Below are 22,691 nucleotides of genomic sequence, written 5' to 3'. Positions count from 1 at the left end.
GATAGTATCAGTCAGGAGGGGGAGTAAGAATATTGGAGGTGGAACTAATGATAGTAAGTAGGGGCAGGCAGAAAAAACGAAAGGGTAACAATGGTATCACTCTGGTGAGGGAAAAAGATTGTTGGAGGGGGAGTTAATGATAGTGAGTATTACAAGGGTGTAGGGATATAGATAGGGAAAAGTAGTGGGCAGTAATAGCAAAAGGTGAAGAGTGGTGTAAAAAGGTAACAGTACTTAAGCAGAGGTTACAGCTAGGACCGGAGTTAATAAAGAGCAGAGAAGAACCAAAGAAGAAGAGGTCCAGGTGAAAAACAATCAGTGAAGTGTTCAGAAAGAAGGTAAGTAATGCAAGGGGATATAGATAGATATGGTGATAAGAGATAGGAGCAGGTAGAAGCTAGAAGTATCAGAGCAAGTAGAAAGAGAAAAGTGGAGCAGAAGGGGCAAACTGTAGGTGTGATAGAGAGTTGGTTAGGTAGAGGCAATATCCAGAGGAAAAACGCTAGTAGAAAGGGCCACCTTAATGACTGCAGCAGCTATCACAATAGTTGCTACTTACAGGGCATGTGGTTTAAACAAGTAGCTAGGGATATTATAGGGAAGTATAGGATATGTTGGAGGAGAGGAGGAGGAGGGGGGGTTAGTTGCTGGCTACTGGCAGTGCTGACTTTGAGTTTTACAAATTCACTGGGAGTGCTAGATACAAAAAGATTAAGACAAGCAGGAGCTCTAGGACATACTTTGTTCTCTTTCCACTTGTAGGCTCCACAGCGTTTGTTCCTTAAACTAGGAGAGGAGAATAGGAGTTGTGGTTGGGATGCAAAAACCCAGATCTACAGGTGGTCAGAGGGGTTTTACTGTTTGTTCTCTTTCCACTTGTAGGCTCCACAGCGTTTGTTCCTTAAACTAGGAGAGGAGAATAGGAGTTGTGGTTGGGATGCAAAAACCCAGATCTACAGGTGGTCAGAGGGTTTTATTCGTTCTTTTTCGACTTGTAGGCTCCACAGCGTTTGTTCCTTAAACTAGGAGAGGAGAATAGGAGTTGTGATTGGGATGCAAAACCCAGATCTACAGGTGGTCAGAGGGTTTTACTGTTTGTTCTCTTTCCACTTGTAGGCTCCACAGCGTTTGTTCCTTAAACTAGGAGAGGAGAATAGGAGTTGTGGTTGGGATGCAAAAACCCAGATCTACAGGTGGTCAGAGGGGTTTTACTGTTTGTTCTCTTTCCACTTGTAGGCTCCACAGCGTTTGTTCCTTAAACTAGGAGAGGAGAATAGGAGTTGTGGTTGGGATGCAAAAACCCAGATCTACAGGTGGTCAGAGGGGTTTTAAGAAACGCCAAAGTCAGGAACGCACAGCAGCCAGGGATATCTAGTGTAGAGAACTTGACAGAGAAATTCCAGTTCAGGGACATGGTATTGCCATGATGAGAAAGACCTCACCAACTCATTACCATGACACTGAAAAAAACACTGTCTTATCAGACCTGATCATTCTAATGTTCTCCCTAGCAGCACATGCATGTATTTCCAGACACCCCTCTACACATACTCAAACATACCAGTAGAGACATATATTCATATACATACACACATGCCCAAAGATGTATACAATCACAGACACTCCCTTCCCACACACAAATACCCACAGGCAAATTATAGAGACATGTTCAGATTTTGTGAAATGACTTGCCTTACCCATGGCTCTGCTGCACTTAGCTGCACCACAAGTACTCCTATAGGAGTGAATGAATTATTGACGTCTTTTGACATTGTTCACCGTTTCCTTGGACTAAAGTTTTACTCTGCGATGTGATTTTCTAAATCTCTTGGCCAATCAATTTGGGACACATGACCATTTGTAGGGGAGATCACATTACTAATTAGTATTAGCCATTTTCTTTTACTGATGCATTAGCGTATGGCTTCACCTGGGAGACTGTACTCCATGCTGAGACCCCACCCCCCCTCCACAAGGGGAAGACCACAGTAGTAGAGTGGTTTAAGAATTAGAAAGGTAAACTAAGCACAATGAAGAAACATTCCATTCATCACTCATTAGACCCATTATAGAGTACAGTGCTCCTTTTGGTAAGTACCTCACAAGACATCTACAACAACTGGAAAGGCCACAGAAATACCTCACAAAGAGGATTACCAGCCTCAAACAGATGCCCTATGCAGACCATCTCAAAAAACTCCAGCTTTACTCTGTCACATATCGCCTACTCAGAGGACATGCTCCACGTAAAGAAATCCCAATCCCTCCGAGCTACATGCTCTAGGGACCTAAACTTTGTCACCACAATAAACAGAATATGCTGGAGGGATAGATTCCTGTCCCAGAGCCTTCCCGTACTCTGGAACAGACTACCTATCTATATCAAACAAAGCTCCTCATTAGCACTCTTCAATAAAAATCTTGATGATTGGATGGGAGATAGCAAATTCACCCCGGAGATCAATTCTGTGGCTCTGCTTGACAGGGGCACAGGAAAATAATTTTCTTGGGTGGCAAAAGCCAGGGTACCATTTGGTTAGGCTTATATAGGCCCTAGGGCCAATAGCCTAGTACCTACCTATGAACCTATGAGGCTTCTTTATTGTGTTAAGTGCTTCTGAATCCCTGGGAAGATTTTTCAGAACAAATGATTCAACAATGATATGCCATCAGAGGATGTTATTTTGAAAAACTGTAGTGTACCCTACTTTCTCCAGGCTTTTTTTCTGTAATTTAGTGAAATTGTTTTCCCACAGAGGTAGTTGGCTACAGTGCATTAATTTTGAGTCTCCAGTTGAAATGAACGAGTTGGACTGCCTAAAAGAAACTAACCCTCATTCGCTGCATGATTTATGGACAGTCCTATAAAATATTTAGCAAATGTCTAGGCCTTAATAACAGAGTATTGCCTTTAGATTTTTAGAGATGTAATGGCAAGAGTCACTGAAAGTCGACTAATCTTTATCATTCTAGTTTGTGGAATATTGGACTTCATTTTATTGTTTCTCATGTAATGGTTCTCATATACAATTTGATGTAAGCAACATGACCACACTGTAATAGTAAGAGACTGACTTTTTCCAGTGATAGGAGTATTCCCAGAATAAACTTTGTTGCATACAAAATGAGGATGAGACATTAGAAAATTGCTTCAAGGCTCACTTTCTAGGAATATGCATGATGTCTTATTAATGTTTTAGAAACCTTACAGTTTTCTGTAACTATTCTGACTGATTATGTGGTAACAATGATAAAACATTTGATTTCTGATTTATTCAGATGGTGGATTGTTACAGCAAACACCCTAGAGGGCAATATTGCACTTAGAGATTGTGCCATGTGCTAAACACTGTATTTTTATATTAATATAAACTTTTTTCTTTTATATATTTGAAGTAAAATAGTTCTTCCACCTAATGTTACACACTTGTTGTAACATGTAATGCACAAGGTACTTTGTTTAATGAATATACCTTGGATATGTAATTGTGAGCAAATGAATGAGAAAAACAAATCACAGAATGCAAGGCATTGCAACCCCCCCCCCCCACATGCTTCTTTACTATGTCATTTATTTCACTGTATTGTGCTGTAGAACTATTAATTTTCTGATAAATCATTGAGGATTAAATTTAGTCAGTAATGTCAGACTTGAGAAATTCATACTACTTGTATGGTGGATCTGTGCTGATGGACTGCCAGTTGTAGTCAGCACAGTTTCTATCCCTCTGTCTTTCACTGACACAAACTTTTTGTTTAATTATTTTTTAAACTTTACACTCACTAAACAGCTAAGTTATTTCAGTGAACATAAAAATGGTGGCTGTTTGCTTTCTTTATTAATGGAGCTTCAAGGCAGCTTAATATGCTGATGTGAAGCAGAAGATTTGTTATTCAGCAGGCAGTAGCTAACCAGAGCAAGGTGAGAAACTCATGTATTTCCCTTGTTTGAGACTTAGCTGAGCTCTAGCATAAATGACAGTGCAGCTCATGTGGATGGACTATCATTATTTCGTACAGATAGAATACAGTCTCTCTGTGGGAAAGCAAAGGGGGTGTGTCTGCATCTACATCAATAACAATTGGTGCACCAGCTGTGAGGTGGTAAAAGCATACTGCTTTGAGGACCTAGATTTTATGTCACTGAAATGCAGACCCTTCTACCTACCAAGGGAATTTAAGAGTGTCAGCATCACAGCAGTATACATACTTCCCAGTGCCAGCACAAATGAAGCACTAGCTAAACTGTATCCATCTATAAATTATTTGCAAACTCAAAATCCTGAAGGAGTAAATATAATAGGTGATTTCAGTCAGGCAAACCTGAAAACAGTCCTATCTCAATACTTCCAGTGTGTAGACTTTGCAACCAGAGGTGAGAATACACTGGACGTGGTCTATACAAATATTAAGCTAGCATTTAAGGCAGTACCTCACCCCCACTTGGGTAACTCAGATCACCTTGCCATTATGCTGCTACCATCGTACAGACCACTGCTAACCAGGGGGAAACCATCAGTGAAGCAAGTGAGAGTATGGTCAGAGGGAGCAGTCTCAGCACTAGAAGACTGTTTTGAGAGTATGGACTGGAACATCTTCAAGGAGGTGGCCACAGTAAGCCAACACATCAAGCTGGAGGAGTACACCGAATCAGTGATGGGTTACATCTCAAAATGTGTTGACGATGTGATAGTCACCAAAAGCATCATCACAAAAGCCAATCAGAAACCCTGGCTAACAAGTGAAGTGTATGAGCTCCTGAAAGCAAGGAATGTGACATTCAAATCTGGTGATAAAGAGACTCTCAGATTGGAGAGATCTCAATTAAACGAAGGGGTGAGGGAGGACAAACAAAAATATGGTGAAACGATCATGAACCATTTCCCCAAACAAAAGGACCCAAGGCCCCTGTGGCAGGCATCCAGTCTGTAACAGATTACAGGTCCCTGTCTTCACAGTGTGATGATGATACGGAATTCCTAAAAAAGCTCAACATGTGGGTTTGTGTTTCTTTAAGCTCCATGGATCCCGTCTTGGCAGCCTGCAGACTACAAGTGCAACAGAAAGGCAATAGAGAGACTTTAAGCATCTCAATTTTGCTTTTTCATGATTATTCTGTGTTTTGCACTTCTTTTGAGTCATTTTTTATTGTATTGCATTTATTTAAACTGCATTTACTGTATTTTGCTTCACACTCATGTGATAGCCTGCACTGTGTTTAAAGCAATTTTTACTGTTTTAAGTGCTTTTTTCTGTAGAAAAAAAAATTCTAGCTTGTTTTCCCGCCTTTCCTGTTAACTAGAGTAGTCAAGATACAGATTTTCTGTATTCAGGACTGTATTGTAGTTTCTAAGTTCTCCAGACCTTTCTGTGTTAGAGGGAAGACTTGCAGCTTATCAGTGAGAGTGGTAAGCACTAGGTAGCCTATCTACCACAAAGAGGAGTGGTTTCCAACTCTGGAATTGTAGCTTATTGGCTGTTTGGGCAGCTTTCCTATCCCTTTTAACTTTCTGATTTAAAAACCTGTGTTTGCATGTCATACAGTGCCACTAAACTAGGGTAAACCATTAGTCTGTGTCAGAAAGTCTGCTCTTCAAATTTTCCCTTAGATCTTGCTAGTACTATTCTCAATTGCACTTTAAATACCTTATTTGTCTAGCACTTTTGTAGCAATTACTCTAGCACACTTAAGTGCTATTAAACGTCCTATAAGGAAATGGCTCCAGTACTTCTTAATAATACCCTTCCCTCCAGGCATGTGTAAAGGTCAGTTCCCTGTGCTTTATCTTATTAACCTGGTGAACTTGGGCATCCTGAGGCAGTATAGCAACTGCCTCATGCACACAGACAACCCTCTCCTCTTACTCCCCAACACTCAGACTTGTCAGAGATGAACTTATATATCCAAATTGGAAGCCATGCAATTTCGAGCCAAGACCAGAATAGCTGATTAAGAGGAAAAGGTTAACACCTGCACCAAACCACTTGGAACACACAGCCCTCCAGTATACCCACCATCACAGCTCTCACATAAAAACACAAATCACACACCCACCTTCGTGGAGGCTCTCAGTACAAATCTACCCAAACAGCAGAGACCTCCAAGGCAGAAAAGCACTCTACCACCACAGCACAAATCATAAGACACCTAGCTCGCCCACACAGTGTGCCCCTCAACCTAAGCACCTAAGGCAAAACAGCTTACCCAATACACTAATCATAGGTGACTTGATAGTGAGGAACATTGATGTCCCACTCACTAGGTTGAGTAAGGAGAAAGTAACAGTCAGCTGCCTGTCGGGTGCCAGGATCAGACACAACAAATGCACCCAGGTCACTCAAAAAGTGTAAGTATGACTCTGTCAGTGTCCATGTGGGTGTGAATGACCTGAGACATACCTCCCTGGACTACATGAAAAGAGACATGGAGGTGCTCTTCGATCATGTAGCCCAGACAGGTATGATCCTAGCTCTGACCAGCATCCTACCATTGCCCAGAATGATACCGCAGTGCAAACAGGAAACAATTGACTTCAACAATTGGCTAAGTTTCTGGTGTCATTCTAAGGGGATCCAGTATCTGTCTGCTTGGGATGATGTGATTGACAGACCTCGATGCTTTGCATGAGATGGCCTGCATCTGTCACCCTTGGGTTTCCGGATACTAGCTAAGGCTCTTGCCACCCCTTTAGTGCCATTTTTAGGCAGTGTTCCAAAGACCGAATTACCACTGTAACAGCTCTAAATAAATGCAACCTGAGGGTCATGCTGCTCAGTGCTAGAAGTCTAAATCTACGATGCACTCATTCAAAGCCCTCCTAAAAATGGAGAACATCAACATTTGTGCTATAACTGAGACCTGGTGTAAAGCAGCAGAAAGCACCCCTGCACTACCAGGTTATAACTCATTTCACACATTTCGTCCCCAGAACTTTGACTGTAGCTCCAAAGGTAGTGGTGTCTCCATATCCATTAAGGATATTCACACTTCCAGATTAGTAGCACAGCATAATGCATCAGAAATACTTCAGGTACAACTAACATTGGGCAAGACAGTGATTCAGGTCGTAGCCTGCTATAGGTCTGTAACCATGTCCCAAAATTCTTGCTCCATGTAGCCATACCCAACAGAACCAAGACACTCTCCTCCAAAAACAGGAAGCCAATCTGATGGCCCCCTGCCATTAACAAACTCAGCAACAGAAGGAAGAAACTGTTGCAGAAAAAGGTGAAGTTCCAAGACTGGAAAAACTCCCTTATTAGCCTCAACAAAAAGTTGAGATCCCTCATAAAATCCTCTAAAACTAGCCATGAAGGCAGAATTGCAGCAGATACTAAAAACAATCACAAGGCCTTCTATAGCTATGTTAATAATCTCCACAGCAATACCCAAATTTGCTCTGAGTTACTACACAATGGTACCTCCTATACTGAGCCAACAGATATTGCCAACATACTGGCCGACAGATTCAGTGCCAACTTTACCTCTCTCTCCCTCCCAAAGGACCAATCGCAATACCGGAAGAATGCCAGGCACCCAGTATTACTGCTGCACAGGTTAAAGCTGCATTGTCCAAGGCTAAGAATACAGCTTCCATGGGACCTGACAATATCCCTGGCTGTGTTCTACATATACTACAAAATGAACTGGCACCACACCTGTGTGCCCAGTTCAGTCACAGCCTCACCTCAGGCTTTTTCCCTTACAAATGGCATACTGCTGCAGTCATGCCTCTTCATAAAGGAGGAGTGACTCCAGACCCTGGGAACTATCACCCATCAGCCTGACAAGTCTGATATGTAAGGCTATGAAGCGCATCATTATGGACCTAATTAATAAGAATATAGGGAATTTCCAAAATCTGGCCCCAATGCAGTTTGGTTTTAAGGGTAGATCATGCCTGCTCAACCTGGTGGACTACTTTGAGTCAGTCAGCAGAGCTTTGGATGAGGGCAAGGTGGTTCATACAGCCTACCTCGATCTGGCCAAAGCCTTTAATACCATTTCCCACTCAGGAATTAGAGAGACTCACCAAACTAGGCATCGACCCCTATATCTCTAGATTGGCTGCAAATTGGTTCACAGATCCCACAGTGTGAAAGTAGCAGACCCAAGTCAGACTGCTGACCAGTCATGAGTGGAGTCCCACACGGATCAGTCCTGGGTCTTCTCCCGTTTGGCATCTACTTCTCAGAAGTCCAGGCCAACATGGGTGGAATCTGGCTGACCAAGTTTGCAGATGATTGCAAGCTGGGAGCCATCATTAACTCCCTAAATGATGCAGACATTTTACAAAAAGGCCTCACTGAGACAAACGACTGGTGTCAAAGCCATGGCCTTAAGCTAAATGCCAAAAAATGTGTTGTCATCCCCTTTGGGAAAAACTCAGTTCCCACAAATTACCGGGTCTATATTATAACTTCAAATGATTAAAAGAGGAAATGCTCTTTAATCAACCCCTTAAAATCAAAGCACTAAATCTCAAGCACACGGAACAGTGTTTTTTTTCCGAGGGAAAAAAAATGCTGCACCGCAAAAAAAAAAAAAAAATCCAAACACAAAATAAAGTGGGGGCGCTATGCCCCCTCCTACTTAAATATACATTAGCAGAAAAAAAGACAGAAAATCCACCCAAGGATGGCCAATCAACGAAATCCACAAGTGTTCCAATTAAAATGTAGTCCTTTAATACGAATAAAACTTCGACTTGAAAATAAAATGAAAAATAAAAAGGCTCAAAACTGTCCCTTGAAGATATCCGATAAGCGCTTTTGACTGTTGTCTTCCTCAGATCGTATAAGACACTAGGGACTTCCATTTCCTTTTATATGTGAAATTCTATATTATTTGACTAATCACCATTGGTGAATACTTGGCAACATCCAATCCTATCTTGTTATCTCAAGATTAATTTGCATATAATCAGCTCTATGCTTCTGTTTCCCGCCTTTATTGAGTATGTAAATTAGATGTTCTAGTCCTTCATTTTGATTGGATGTATATTATGTTATTGATGATAGTGTGAGCAAAGTGAGTATTACTCTTCCATTTTCCTTTAATTCTCAAGACCAATAACAGGCGGCGCTGCTCTCAATGATGTAGTATCCAAAGTAAATAGAAGCATTCATAAACACTCCAAATATTAAATCTTCGAAGGAATTTGTGAATATAGCTTTCTATTCATTTCAATGCTATGCAGGTATGATGGATCTTTACCTGCATAATCAAAATAATGCCGCTTAAAATTATGGAATTACAATAAGTATCCTTCAACTAAATTATATCACATTTCGAAAAATACAACCAATGTCTGCTTCAGATGTTATCTCTAAAATACCAAAATCATGGTGTCAAAGCCATGGTCTTAAGCTAAATGCCAAAAAATGCGTTGTCATCCCCTTTGGGAAAAACTCAGTTCCCACAAATTACCGGGTCTATATTATAACTTCAAATGATTAAAAGAGGAAATGCTCTTTAATCAACCCCTTAAAATCAAAGCACTAAATCCCGAGCACACGTAACAGTGATTTTTTTCCGAGGGAAAAAAAATGCTGCACCGCAAAAAAAAAAAAAATCCAAACACAAAATAAAGTGGGGGCGCTATTCCCCCCCCTACTTAAATACACAAACTCCAAGTTCCCAAAACAGTGGAGGAAATGGCAAAGTCCCGAAATGGCCTAATGATTTTTTTTTCCCTGGGAAAAAAATTGCTGTTCCGTGTGTTTGGGATTTAGTGCTTTCGATTTTAAGGGGTTGATTAAAGACTGTTTGCTCTTTTAATCATTCAAAGTTATAATATAGACCCCAAATTACCACATTGACACTAGTCCACTGAACACTGAAGGCGTTGTAAGGGATCTGGAGTCACAGGTTGACACTAACCTCTCCTTCGACCACCACATTGCCACTGTGGTCAAAAATTTATTTTCTGTGGCACATCTCATTACCAAGAGTTTTGCATCCAGGAAGAAAGAGGTTATTGTCGCTTTCTACTCTTCCCTCATTAAGCCAATCATTGAGTATAATGCCCCATTTGCCATGTACCTCACTAGACACCTGCAATAGCTGGAGAGGCCACAGAAGTACCTCACAAAGAGGATCCTAGGCCTTGAACACATGTCCTACACAGACATACTCAAAAAAAACTCCAGCTTTTCTCTGTCTCATATTGTCATTCATAGGTTCATAACCCAGAGGCTGCCCATGCTATGGAATAGACTTCCCATACATGTCAAGCAGAGCACCTCACTGGCCCTCTTCAAGAGAAATTTGATGAGTGAATGGGAAATAGAAAGTTCACCCCTGGGATCACTCCAGTGGCTCTACTCGAAAAAGCACTGGGAACTAATGTCAGGGCAATTCTATGGGCTAGGCTTGTAAAGGCTCCAGGGCTATTAGCTTAGTACACACCTATGAACCTATGTACTTCAGTAGGTTTGAGGAAGAGAACAAGACAGCAGCAAAGAAAATCACCAACAACCAGAGTGAGGAAGAGCTCAGCCTCAATCCTGCTGATGTCAGAAGGACTCTATGAAACATTAACCCCAGGAAAGCAGCTGGACCTGATAACATTCTTGGAAGAGTGCCCAGAGACTGTGCAGACCAACTAACAAATGTACTCGACATCTTCAACAGCTCACTGAGTCAAGCCATTGTGCCCAGATGTTTCAAGTACGCAAACATTGTACCACTGCCAAAGAAGTCACCACCTGCCAGCCTTAATGACTATTGTCCTGTAGCTCTCACCTCCACTGTGATGAAATGCTTTCAGAGACTGGTCAAAGAGGTTCCTACTAAATGATCATAGACGCATTCTTTCGAATGCATCTTGATCGAACTTGAAAGCACAAAAAGGCAAAATAGCGAAACGGCATATAAGCAAATTCTTTCCCTGGGAAAGAAATTGCTTGGCCACTTCTGTTACTTTGCTGTTTTCATGACTGTAGTGCAATCTCGGAGTTGATATATTTAAGAAGGGTTGTGTGTGTGTGTGGGGCGAAGCCCCCCACTTTCTGTAATGTTTAAATTTTTTTTTTGTGGAACAGCAAAAATCGCTTTTCTAAGCATTTGAGATTGTAAGCTTTTGCTTTTTCGTTCACTTTTTTAAATGTTCGATGATTTAACATAGACCCGGTCAAAGATGCAATAACATCCAAACTACCTGCAGACTTCGATCCACTCAAGTTTGCATACAGACCCAACCGCTCCAAAAGAGATGCTATTTCTTTGGCAGCCGCAGTTCACGTATTGCTGGACCAACTGGAGAACAAGAATAGCTATGTGAGGCTACTTTTCATCAACTTCAGTTTGGCTTTCAGTACAGTCATCCTAGCTGGATCAAATGGGCATCAGCACTCCACTATGCAACTGGATTCTGGACTTTCTTATAGATAGTGAAATGTTCGATATCTACCTTGTATAACTTTACTACTTATGTAACTATCTTTGGAGCTTTTCTCCCCGGGCCTCCACTGAAAATGGGCCACTAACCCAGTTGGACTATCCCTGTAAACAAATGTAAAATAAAATAACGCATATCATCAAATCTGCAGATGTTACGACAGTTGTGGGCCTCATCAGGAATGATGACAGGACAGCCTACAGAGAGGAGGTGAATCAGTTCATAAGTTGGTGTTAAAGCAGTAATCTTGCACTAAATATCAAGAAGACCAAAGAAATAATTGTGGACTACAAGAAGAGCAACAGAGAGCACTCTTCACTCGTAATCAATGAAGAAACAGTTGACAGAGTAATAAGCACAACATTTTTAGGGGTGCACATTTCAGAAGACTTGACGTGGTCAGCCAACATAAATGCCATCATTAAGAAGGTGCACCATTGTCTTCACTTCTTACAAAGGTTGAGGAGAGCAAACCTACCATCAACACCTCTCACAACCTTCTTACAGGGGCACCATCGAAAGTATACTGACAAACAGCTTTACAGTATGGTATGGAAGCTGCTCTAATTCTGAGCACCAGTCCCTCCAGAGGGCAGTGAAAGCAGCTGAGAGGATTATCAGGAGCTCCCTCCTATTCATACAAGACCTGAACATGTCCAGACATCTCAGCAGGGCAAGGAAAATAACAAAGGATAGCACTCATCCTGCTTACAAGTTGTTCTCACATTTAACATCAGGAAGGTGCTTTCGTTGCATACATTGCAAAACCACGAGATTCAGAAACTGCTTCTTTCCACTAGCCATCAGGTTACTGAACTCTAGGGACAGTACCCTTCACAGTGAACATTAAAGCAGTAATCCACCAATACTGAAAAGTCTGTATAGTGCAATATATAACAAGGTCTTGTCTGCACCAAGACAGCAAAGTTAGCAGTAATCAAACTGAACTGTCTTATTGTCCAGTATAAATGTAGGCCTCAAATCAATCACTTAAGTGCAATTTTTCCAGTGATAATAAGCTAATAACCTAGTAATGAGTGACAATATGTTAAATCAGTGCAATAATGTGAGTATTTATTATTGTTGTGTTTAGAATTTTGTGTATTAGTCTATGTATTGGATGCACATTGTGTCCAAAGAAACATAATTTTGGTTCACACTTGTGTGAATTGAAGTGATAATAAAGTTTACTTTGACTTTGACTTCTGAAAATTCATTAAACGAAGGTGGAGATGTACATTTCCATTTTTGTAGTAGTCTTTCTAACAGCAAATTGACTCCAAAGCTTTGCAAGTTGATCATTTTTAATTTCTGGTACTTCTACATTCACTAGGGTTGTTATTCTGTTTAAATTACAATTTTATGTCCTTAACCCTTTAAAATCTATCTCTTACCAAAATACTTGAAATTCATTGAATTCAAAACATATTTATTGGCAATCTGTTTTGGTTTATTTTTTGCATCTCAGACAAGCTGATTTGTTTATCTTATTACCTTTTATTTATCTTTTGTTACATTACATTTTGTTATTTTATAACATGCAATAAAAATTTTATTGATGCAGTTCTGAGTGAAGATTTTCCAATATATTCTTAAGGAAAATATACTGATAGATTTCCAGATTAAATTTATAACTTTTTCCATTGTTTGACTCTTACAACTGACTCTGACCTCAAGAAAGGTCTATTATGGCTTTCTTTTATTTTATAATCAGCAACTTTGATATGAAGAATCTGTCCAATATACAACTGTATTAAATAATACTAATATAGCTTAAAATTCAAAGTCTTGAAAAATTCCACCTCTTTCCCAAGATCTAATATGATTAATCTATTCTGTTCTTAGGTTTGAGGGGTGCCATAAGAAGGAAATATGTGATATATCTCCTTTAAACATAGAATCACGATAATTAAATAATTCCACATTTCCAATTTCTTCATTATTCAAAAAAATCTATATATTTCCTATATTTTCTCTTATGGTATGTATTAGCATTTTCTCTGAGGTATCCAAATTATATCTGGCTTTTTATTTATGGACATTAGTTTATTTTTCTAAATATTGTATTGACTAACATATATACAATATATACATAGAAAGACAATACAGTTGTAATTAACATCACACAACATAATATTTGCAGTATAATAAACTTTAAGCATATCTTCAACTTAATTTTCTTCATACTTTGCTATTAACACCTGTACATTCATTTTTAAACAATCAACCAATAGTTTCAAAATGTCTATATAAACATCCCTCTTTATAATTGTAAATAATCAGCCTATAGTTTTTAAAGTGTCCATATTTATACAAAGTTGACTCTATAAATCCAAAGTATAAGCTATAGGAAAGAAAATAAATGCCCATTTTTTTAATGCTAGAAGTTTTGTAGATATTTATTACGTTTAAAATGGTGTTTAAACATGGGAATTTTCCTCAGGAATCGCAATTTAAATATAAAAAGCATAAAAGTGTATTAACTATTTCTGATGGATTATAATTGCTATATATTTCCACTGACTTTGGTATGACAAATCTATCTAATATACAACTTATTATGTAACGCTGCTATAGCATAAGAGTCAATGTTTTGAAAGCCTATTGAACCTCTTTCTCAAGATCTAATAGGAATAATCTGTGCTGTTCTTGGCTTTGAGGGGTGCCATAAAAAAAAAAAAAAGTCAATACCTTCTGTAGTTTTCTTATTCCAATTTTTTTCAGGCATTAGAGCTGTCAATTGAAATACATACAATATTTTAGGCAATATTTTCATTTTGATTACAATTAGACTTTTTTTTCAAATGAAAGTAAAGATTATCCCATTTGTTAGATATATAATTTGTTATCCCATTTTTTTGATATATAATTTCTTATATATGGCTGTCAAATTCTTTTTTTATGGTTAGATTTATATCAACTTGAATTTCTTCCAAAATATTTATCTTATTTAGACAATTAAAGTTAAATATTTTTTAATAGATGGTCTATATGTATCTTTTACCCAAAAGAAGCTGACATTATAAGTTGATAGTCATCATTATATAAGAATGTTGTATCATTCTTTAATATATTTGTTTTATTGTAAGAATATTGCATGATCTTTTTTTTCGATATTTAAGATATTTCCTCTTACTTCCCCCATTTGATCCGTATATGTTTATAGATATTATGTTAAACTGATTCAAGTTATGCTATAATATAACCCTCCTATTTTAGATATTGACAATCCTATCTGTTAATCTGAAATTCTGCATTTGATTTGTCATATGTATACTATCCTTTTTAGAGGCAATAAGTATAACTTCCTTCCTAATACATTTATGATAATTATAAAGTTTAACTAAGATTTTATTCTGAAATGTATATATTTCCATTCAGGTACTGCCATTCCTAGTTTGGCTACAAGACCTAGTCAAATCACAAATCTGCACTAGTAAAGCTTAGAAACAATCTTAATAAATTACTCAAACCAGCCATTACAACATATAATAGTAGTTTAGATAAGATTCATTCATTTATCTTATTTGAGTTTTAACACTGTATATGTTTAAAACACTGTCTCCTTTCAAACAAATGTGAGTCACATATCAAAAGAAGCCTTTATAATTATCAAGAGGTTTGTAAAGAAAGGTGAGGTGAGCAGATGTGAAAAAACATACATGTTTTCATACTAGTTCCTTAGGTGCAATATGCACATGTGAAAAAAACACTAACAGTTCAGGAAATAAGACCTTCATGTAACAGTGGCACATTTTATTATGGGTAATATCTTAATTGTGTTCACAAACTTCACATCTGTTAGAGCAGAGAAAATAGATAATTTATTTTAGGGTAGTGATAATGATATTAATGCATATTTCCCTTCTTTATAGTAAATTCATGAAGCTTACATTTTTGTTTCCTCAAAGCACAAATGTGCACAGATTAGTTAAAATCAACATAATTGCAAAGAGCATTATATAAAATTTCCTAGAGATTAAAAGAAATGAAATATTACAGCTTTCAATCAAACATTCTGTTTCTGTACCTCATATTAATTAAAACTAAAACCATGACTGAAATAAAAAGGCTAAAAAGTAATATACTCTGTGGGGAACGATCTTTGTAGCGATATCTGTAGTATTTACAAATGGAAAAATATATATTTAATTAGAACCATACTGAAGTAATTTTCCATGTAAGATGTAATCCCAGATATTTTAAAAAGTCTTTCTTTGTTTTGCTGCCATTATAAGCTATCATTTAAAATAGTTTATGAACAATTTGCTAATGTCTGTACTCAAATACATTCAGCTGCATCTTCACTTTAAAGCAAATAAGTTCATGTTGGATTAAGCTGCAACTTATCTAGTGAAGTTATTGAAATAGAAAACACTCTAGAAATATTGTAAATGATCCAGTGCACAGTTTACTAGAGTAGATATAACAGGCAGATGTTGGTTAGAATGTCCATCGGTGTTCTTCATAGCAAACTTTTGTCCTTCCATATTATTGGTCACTACTCCAGTAATAGAAATTATTCCATAAATCTAATAAAATGTTGCAGATTAATACTTTTGAAGTAAATAAATACAATCAAATGTTCTTTCCTTTCCTTCTACTCACTTTGCATTTGTCTCAGGATTGACTGAGGAGATACTTGGTTCTCACATTAAGATGAACTTTTGACACTAAGAAAACATTCTGTGTCCCATGCATTCCAACAGACATCAGCTAGCCATTTAACTATAAATTAAGTATGTGGCTAAAAGAAATAATTCATTAAAAAGATGATGCTTTTATCTAAAGTAATTATGATTCATTATATTTGTTTACCAGTCCAGAAACCGAAGTAAACATAGAACATTATTGAACACATTTCTCAATTACTGATTAATTATGAATTCACACAGACTACCCAGCCAGTCTGACCTTATGATATTACATACTTAGCAAAGTTTGAAATTGTATTAAGCAAACTATTGTAAACCTAAGTTAATTTCCATTAAAATAAAATATAGTGAATGATTTAATGTTGTTTTTAAAATATTTTAATAAGTTGAAGTTGAAGAGCTAATAAATATTTACATATGCATTTTATACAGACCTTTTTCATTTGTTTTTCAGGTTTTTGGTTTCACATTAGTCTTGAAGTCATTTTTTTCAGCACATCTCTTAAGTGAGTCTTCCATTCCATTCCATTCCTTCAGTGAAGTCAAACATTTTATTAGTTTGATAAAAGGTAGCTGCTTCTTCCAAAATGTCAAATATTGTAGATTCTTCAGGTAACAGTATTTTAATTCTTGAAGGTAATACATAACTTTTTATTTTCTTTTTCAGTTCTTTTATTAAAAGAAAACACTACTTTATTTTACTAATAGCCATAGAGGAATTGTCATTATCAACCTGGTGACATTTTCTCCTATTTCAGATGTACATTTGACCAAGCTGATTTCAGGATTAAATATTTTTCCATACTGGGCATAAATCTAACAATTATGGAGAAGACTTCTTTGAAGAAGGAGAATTTAAAGGTCAATGTTCTTTTTGATTCCAAATGAAAGTGCTTCAAGTAGGTTTAAGATTATTGATAACCAGGATATTAAAAAGTTATATTCTTAACTTCAAGTTATCTTGCAGCCAGTTCTTTTGTTTTAACTGGCATGGTTCTCTTACTGTTTAAGACTTTAACTCACAAAGCACACAGTTTGACTCTGATCTCTTTTTACTGGCTAGGCTTGTAATAATCTGTAGATTGATAGCCTATTATTTACCTGTGATCCTATGAAAAGAAATTCAGTTTGACTCTGAATGTCATTCTCCTGTCAATTATTCAAGGCATTTTCCATGCTGCTAATTTGGGAACTTTGACTAAATTTTGTATTAATTAAATTTGCATCACGCGCACCTCTTTTAATAGTGTCCATTTTATTGTCAAATTTACCTATTTTTATAGAAATGTCTTGAACACTTGTCACTAGAGAATACATTTCTTTTTTTGAAGAATAGTCTTGTAATCTTATTTTTAAGTAAGTCATCTTGAGATTTCTTTTTGCCAGGTATTTGAATTAAAATTCTCACTTGAAGTTTGAAATTTCTGTATATTTTCATAGAGCTTTCTAGTTAGTACTTGTTTTTAGAATGTTTCTGAGTAAACTTTCCTTTGAAAATTATATATTAGTTGATAACACTGTCAGAAAAAATGTTGTGGAGCTGTTTATAACTGCTGCTGTCACTCAGACATCTTGGCAGCACCACTCAAATATGTTTTTTCTTTTCAAATATAGAAAGATAAATCCCCACTAACACTAGTGAGGTGATTTACAAACTGACTGGGTACCATGAAAAGAATACTGGCCTAGTATGAACACAGGAACTGGCATGCATGCTGATTTCTTTGAAAATTTAATTTGGTTTTTAGATAGCATAACCCAGTGGGGTTAATGAAAACAGTAATTAGCATCAGAATTATTCGACCATGTAGGTTGTTAATATGTGAAGGCAATCTCTCACACTCCTTTATCCCTATTTCATCCTTCCTTATCCCATCTTGTCACTTGCCTGTCTCTGCATTTCACTGTCTTCTTCCCCATGGTATCCTTTCCTGCAGCTATTCTCACTTGCATCTTCTAATGTCTTTGTGCATCTCTGTATTATGATATACTGCTATCCTTGTAGCATAAGCCATCTCAGTCATCATGGCTATGCCATATCCAAAAAAATACAATGTTTTCATCCATGTTTTGACTTTGTAAACTGCTTCTTTAAATTAATTATCCCTTTTTCACATTTTTTGCACATGGGATCAGGGTGGCACTTAAACAGTGACAATCATCTAGAACTGAGGTTTACACCACCGGGTGGCTAGCTCTAACACTGTTGTTCTTCCATACCACACATTCACACTTCCACTCTCACTTATGACTAATTTAGTATGTCCAGTCCACCTACTGCATGTCTTTGGAATGTGGGAGGAAACTGGGGCACCCAGAGGAAACCCATGTGAACACAGGGAAGACGTATGCAGACACTGAAAAGAAGCAACCCAGCTGGGGATCGACCCACAGAACCTCTTGCTATGAGGCAACAATGCTATCTGCTGCACCACTGTATCACCCTTCTTGAACTGAATGTTGTACCATATTTTTGCATCTGTATGTATATGTTGTAGAGCATATCCTTATATCTGTAAATATGTTTTGTTCATTTCTTATGTGATCCTGTTCACCCGGGCTTTGCCTGCAAATAGTCATAGATTTGTCTCCTCCTGCACCTAGCCAAACCTGTGAATATAATTGAAAATGGCATCAATTAGATCCAGCCCGCCCTTCTAGGCAATCTACTATGTGTTTACAGCATTACCATATCACCACGGTTGTGTTACATTGCTGTCAGAAACCCCTCTATCTCTCTCTTGGAGTAGGTAGGTTGACAAAAATCCTCACCTGGCTTATCCAACACCCAAGCCACTAATCTGGGTGACACCCAAAGCTCCATCTGTCTGTCAGCTGATTTTTTTCTAATATTTTGCTTGTATACAAATCCCTGCCTGAACCAGTCTTTCATTGTTAACTTCCTTTCACATTTTAAAGATTTATGTAATTGTCTCCTCTTCATTTTGAAATGTTTTTGGACTGGAGCACTAACTGAAATATGTCACACCATTTGCGCCTTGTTTCTCTGGAGGAAGTCTTCTTACATTGCAATTTGATTTTTTTCCATGTCCTCAAAAACAACCAGCTTTCTTGTTAATTAACTCACTGGGGCTAAATATAAAAGTGTTATGATGCCATAGCATTTCTTAGCAGTGTTTTGGAGTAAAAACTAGGGAGTCAAAATGTTTATTTTCCATTCTTAGATTGAGATGTGATTTGGTTTTCTATATTTTAGATAGAGGGAATCATTTCTACAGGAGTTTTTTAAAGCAGTTTGAGTTTACCAACAGCTGAAGTGAATTTGTTTCTTTAAACTCAATGTCATCTTCTCCTTTTTACCAGAACTTGCCTCTGGCTGCAGTTATTAAAACATATGCCATTGTGGTTTAAGCATACACAAGGCTACCACCAAGGGAAGACCTACCATGGGCAGAAAACCAATGTCAGATTCTCTTTCTGATTCAAAGACAGGCCCTCAGCAGTCATTCTTCACAGATGGTAAAATAACCACAGTGAGCCATCTCCATACCTGTGGTTAATGCTAATGAGGCATTCTGGGAGTGTGGCATATGATTGGCCATGTGCTCTTACTTGAAAATTCCTGCATGAAGGGTTTATGCCCCAGAGTGATAGGTTTCTTAAGTTCATAGGTTGTTACTAGGCTAAAGACCTCTAGAGCCCTTACAAGCCTAGCTGCACACCCCAAACTATTTGCGTCCCAAGTATCATGGGCTTCTATTGAAGGGGGTGCATGTTAGTAGGAAGATAACTAAGGATATGTGGGGATGTTAGTTAAGTTAGGATAATACTTTTCCTCTTATTGACAGGAGATTCAGTAAATCATTCCACTGCATACATTAGCAGGGGTGAATTAACACAGCCAAAATGCTATGTTCTCCAATCTCTTCTAATGGGAGAGACCAGGTCACAGGGAAGTATCTAGGAGTTTAGTGGAACTGTGGTGGTGGGTGTCTGTCTGAGTGTATGCACATGTGGCAGCATGTGTGCATGTCTGCAGGGTATGAGTGGTCTTATGTGTTGTGTATGGGTCTGCCTGTGTGGTTGCAGTAGGGGGATTTGATAGGAGATTAGTTAATTAGGTGCATGGGTGTGTGGATGCATACGTGTGTTGGTCTGTTGCTGCAAACATATGCTGTTGCATGTGGGTGCATATATGTGTGTGTGTATGCATGTGAGTGCAAAAGGGTGAATCTGAGGGGAGTATTTCTCATGTACAGTCAGTATCTTTGGTTATAGGGATGTATGTGATTATGTCTGACAGAGTGGCTGATGTGCAGAGTATGGGTTGTAGGCATAGCACTCAATTTATTGGTTCAATATTCAGAAAAAAAGCCAAAAATAATGGTGGAAAGAAAACTAAAACTCAAGGACAACTTTTAAATATTAGAATAATTCACTTAAAAGGTTAATAGAATAGCAGGTTTTGTATTGCAATACATTTTATGAACAAGAAATAGTACATAAATGTAATGTCTCATATTACTGACTGACTATAGTCCTCATTTATTTTATGTGGGAAGAGATGAGATTGAGGATGTTCTGTAAAATCAGGTATAGGAGAAGAGGTATGTGTGCGGTTCAGTGGGTGAGTGTGTCCTTCAAGTGTGTAGGAGTGTTTCATGTAGACTGAGTGTGTATGCTGGCATGTCTGTGTGTTTCTATGAATGTCTCAATGCATGTGGGAGAGTGACTGAGGGGGATTTCAGCTGCAATTATCACTGAAATGTGCTATTTAGCACTGGCAGTAGTTGTACCCAATTGAGAGAAATGCAAATTAGCTGATAAATTAGCTTCATTGTGACTGTGTTTCCATAAACTGCCCCTTTTGGCTGCATCAGTTTATGGTCACCATGGAATTCTCTTTCCCAGCCTTAGTTTTAGAAGATTACAGCATGACTGCATGCACTTACTACAATTTCTTTAAGAGTAATAACATGAAGATGTACAAGTGTGAACATCTGAATGTGCTTACATCGACTTTTCCATTATGGTAGCATGTGTAATAGGCAATTGTTTTGGATTTCTCTGCAGACTTCAAAACACTGTCATTGTGTTTCTACCAGTAAAGAGGCAAATGTGTTTCAGATTGCATTGCTTCTCATGTGGAAGGGATTAATGGATCATTAATTCAGTGCCGGTGGTCAGGACATCTTGGGACATTTATGGGGAAGAGTTCAACTCTCACTGTCTGTAATCTGTTTCCTTGTGTATATGAATTTGCTGATTCAGGGTATTAAGATTAATTTTAATCAGGGGAGATAATGCTAAGAATATTAGTCCTGTTGCATTAGTTATAGCATTAGGCCCTAGTCTTAACATTACTGCAGTGTCTTCTACAGGTTTATTCTTTGCCTTTTTCTTAACTACCCTAGCTTTTGACCAGTAAAGCAATATTTGTCTCCATGTGTATGGGAACATTTTAAAACATGGTAGTTTACTTTTAACCAAACGTTATCTTCTATCAAAAACTAGATTTCTTACTTGTATTCATTGTACTTTTCTTAACACCACCTCTTATTCCTTATACATCTATTCCTGTAGCTTGCACACTTACTGTCCACCTCATTTTCTCCCATCTACATTAACACCTCCCACTAGCTATGTCCCTTGTATAAAACAATTCTTTGTCACTGCAGTTTTTACTTCCAAAAATCATGTTATACCCCATCCTCTCCTATCAGGACATCGTGTCATGCACTTTAAGCAAACTATCGGGTGAGCTGAGATTTTTGACATGAAGCTCAGCAACAAATGTGTTTCTAGTAGTATTTGTTTACTTGGAGATTTCTGCATAAGCACCTCCTGTACAAAGACTGGCTTACTGCAAACTGCACTCATCAAATAGTGCCTCAAGCTAAGTAATCATGTCATTCAGCACTGGATGTCAACTATCACACCTTTCATAGTTTGGGATTTGTTAGGACAAGTGGTAGAGGAGGAGTTCTCATTTCCAAAAGATCAGTTTAGTAAAACCACATTAAGATTATATGTGAATGCCTTAGTAGAATTAACCTTAAACTTAAAAGTACTGCCTGCTATACAAAGCCACTATCTGACACAAAAAATATTCATAATTATATTGAGTCTGCAGCTGTTTTTGTAAATACTCCTTTCTTCTATGTAAAGTTAATGCTTGCTGGTCTCTGAAATTTCAGGGAGTGTTTGAATTGTTTGCAAAAATATATGTTATAACCAGTCTGTTCTATCTCCTCCTCAGACTAATCCTAAATCTAACAAATATACTAACTTTAACTAGATTACAACCAATCCACTTGCTAAACTATCCTCACCTGGTGTTCAACCTCCCATACTACATGTTCAATGTCTGGTTATCATTAAGATCTCTGTGAAACATCAGAAGGTTCATGGTCGACATCCTAAACATTATAAATTAAAAAAATACTTCTGTCTGTGAACTGCTGTTGGCTATATTGACCAGACTCTGATTCATGCCAAAACAGATTGCACTACTAACTACTCCCGAAGCCTTTCTTAAAGCTATTTTTCATTCAAGACTTTTCCCCCTATCAGATGCCAAATGATGCTTCTATAGACCGCCTCATGGCTCATTTATCATATTTAGCCAACAATGAAAGAACATAATGAAGAAGTTTACAATTCCAAATGTACT

Source organism: Protopterus annectens, chromosome 1.part0 (genome assembly GCF_019279795.1).
Source record: "Protopterus annectens isolate FY-2018-M chromosome 1.part0, PAN1.0, whole genome shotgun sequence".
Lineage (NCBI taxonomy): Eukaryota > Metazoa > Chordata > Ceratodontiformes > Protopteridae > Protopterus > Protopterus annectens.
Note: the sequence above shows the minus strand (reverse complement) of the source record.